This window comes from Frankliniella occidentalis, unplaced genomic scaffold (genome assembly GCF_000697945.3).
Source record: "Frankliniella occidentalis isolate FOCC.00 unplaced genomic scaffold, Focc_3.1 Scaffold71, whole genome shotgun sequence".
Classification (NCBI taxonomy): domain Eukaryota; kingdom Metazoa; phylum Arthropoda; class Insecta; order Thysanoptera; family Thripidae; genus Frankliniella; species Frankliniella occidentalis.
Genome location: NW_026267201.1, coordinates 111,067 through 114,102, shown reverse-complemented (window position 1 = coordinate 114,102; position 3,036 = coordinate 111,067). Strand labels below are relative to the sequence as shown.

Genomic DNA, 3,036 nt, shown 5'->3' with positions numbered 1-3,036 from the left:
TCTCTCTCTCTCTCTCTCTCTCTCTCTCTCTCTTCCCAGAACATCAAGACGAGTCACCTGGGGCGGAATAAGAAGGGACACGTCCAAAGTCCCTGGGGTGCCGCGTACGGCCGTGCAGAGGGCAAGGCAGGAAGAGAAAGTACGACGAAGTTGTAGACGCAGCCAGCCACCAAGTGACCACGAGCAGTGTAGATAAGTTGGATACCAGGGGGAAGGGGGATTCCGTAAGGATGTGCCTGTAGCCGTTTGCGACCGGGTACACTGGAAAATCAAAGGAGCTCCTGAACACCTTTTCAGGGGTGATACACGTTGTTTTAGTGTTTGTGGGAAGGAACTTAATTTAGAGTGCGGAACAACATACTACAATCTTCAAATTTCCAGAGTCAACCAAATTTCTCACAACAGTTCTAGCGTTTTGAGAGTTTTACAGTGTAACTGCATAATGTAAGGTAGAACGACATGTTGAGGCGATGATCTGACACTTTAGTTCCATTGTTCATATCTCTTTCTTTCATAAACCTGTAGTAAAGGGTTCGCTGCAAAAATATCGAGAGAAGGAAAAGAGGGGGGCGCATCGACTGCATAACACAGCCTTGTTCGCCTGTTTGTTATTTCAGCTGGCGGCAGCCTGCCGGGTAGGACTCCGAGAGAGAGAGAGAGAGAGAGAGAGAGAGAGAGAGAGCGTATGAGCGGGGTGAGAGTAGGCTGTCGTGTTGATGGGGCGGTGGGGTTGGTCGGTTGAGGACCTTCCCATCCCCGTCCTCTCTCGCGGTGAGTGCGCCCGGGCGCACCCCGACGCTCCCCCCTCCAATGCCTCGCTCTCGGCGCCGACAAGCGCGCGCGCGCGCACCGTATGTCCACACAGGAAGACGCCACACAAAGACTTCATTTCGGCTGGTCAGGCTCGCAGCAGCAGGTATTGAGCGGCAGGGCCGAACCAAACACGGTGATTACCCCTGGGAATGGACCACCGGCTACGGACTGGGGGTAGCGGATGTGGGAGGGAGGGGGGAAGGGGGCGCTCAAACCCCTGGTGCTTGCCGCTCTGGTCCTGAGGGAATGGAGAGGGGGGCCTGCGGGGGCTGCAACATAGGAGCCGGCGTGCACTCAGAGCGCTTGTCCGTAAAAGGGTCAGTGCATGGAGGAGGAAGTAGCAGCGGGCCTGAGAGGAAAGCAAAAGAAAACAAGGCAAGGCGCAAAGCCTACGTCTTAAAAGCTTACTCCGCAGGTGATAGTGTAACACACAAAAACAGAGAACGCTATTTAATGCATATTTTCACATTCAAAGTAACCGACTTGTTGTTTGGAACAATGAGCGTTATTCCAAATTGCCATGGATTTTCTTTTCTGCTACTAATTTCTGGAATTATGCGTGCTTGCTCCAAGCCTGTTATTGAGGGCGGTCAGGTATAACAGAGTTGAAGAAAAGGCCATGTGTTTTAATTGTTACCACTAACTGTAAATAGCAAAGAATAGGTTCGTATTGAAAACGATTTTCTTTGCAGCTTGCAAAGAATTTTGGAGCACCGCTATTTATTGAAGTACGAACACAAACTGTTAAAAGTATTTCTAGAAAATCAAGCATTTTTGAAATGATACAGCTGTTAATAATAAACAACAGATGTTGGTTTCATTTTGACCCCTAGTGAAACTTGTGCTATTCGGGTTCACAACGAAATCTACTTGGTATTACTTTGCTATAAATGTACAGAGAAAAAAGTGTGGTTAATTTTGGTAGCAACACATTCCGTTCATAAACAACACACATTATATAGTTGGCAAGCGATTTGCAGTGAACGGGCACGCGTAAGCTAAAGTCCTCATCTGCGCAGAGATTAGTGCAAATAAAGTCCCCCCCGGTCATTTAGAGCGGAGCTGCCCCCTCCCACCACGGCGCGACGGCGAAACAAGTGCCGGCTGGTGCTGTTGGGTGTTTGCCCCCGCAGATTGTGTCGGGGCCCCGGCCGAGGCCCGGGCGCTGACACTCCTGACCCCTCCAGGCGAACCCTTTCATCTTCGGCTCCGCGCCGGCGCGCCGCCGCCGCCCCCGGAGCACGAGGCGAGCCCTCCGCGAATTCCTATTGTGCGGCATGTCGTGTTGTTTCGTAAATTGAGTGCCTCGTGGGGGTGAGGGACGGGGGTTGGGTGGGGGCTGGGAGAGGGGACTCCCACGAGCCCCCCGCCGTCCCATCCCAGCCGCCGGGGCCAGGCCTCTGTCAGTCCCAACCTAACCCCGTTTTGAGGGTCGACGGCGAGAGTAGAATTTCAATGTAGTAGGTTAAGGGGTAAGGAGGCAGGGAGGGGGAAGAGGGCACCCTATTGAACCACATCTGCCTATATAAAACACAACATCGCGCACCTTCTTCCCCGCACGGCCGTCGCAGAAGCTACCCGCTCCACCACGCTACGCAGGAAGAAACATACATCAAAAATATATATCCAAGCGATCGAGAGGGTAATACATTGCTGGCCCTATGTGCATAGCGGCGAGCACGACCAGCGAAAAACATGCGAAGCGAGCACCGGATAATCGCACAGCCACAGCGCTGCAAACAGGGATTACACTGAAAATAACTTTAAGTGACTTTCTATTTAACAAACATATTTTCAATAACAGTTGTTCCGAACGAGTTTCAGTAAGTTTTTCAATATACTGTAGCTAAGTAACAAATACAGAAAATATTTATATGATAAAATTATTCTGACTTCTGGATGTAACAAAAGTTAAACATCACTACCTGACGTAGAAAATCATATTCAACCATACGTTTACTTTTCTATGTGCAATTTACGTATGCTAAGTGAAAGTTGTTGCGTATGGCTGTTATTGTAATTCTTGTAACTCAAAGAAGTTCACATAATTTTTTATGTACAGTCATTGTTCCTAAATTCGGACTTGCGCCCTAAATTCGGACATTGTGCCGTATTTCACTATTGTCGCCTCCAAATCCATTATGCGTTGACAAAATTTAACTTCTATGGGTTTGATGGAAAGGTAAGACCACCAAGTTTCCATTTCTGCCAAAAAAATAAATG

General features: G+C 49.2%; 1 protein-coding gene across 1 annotated transcript in view; it reads right to left on the bottom strand.

Moving 5' to 3' along the window:
- The window catches only part of LOC113217444 (dopamine D2-like receptor), a 223,605-nt gene that overhangs the window by 135,119 nt on the left and 85,450 nt on the right, over window positions 1-3,036 (bottom strand). The gene's annotated exons all lie outside the window — the stretch shown is intronic.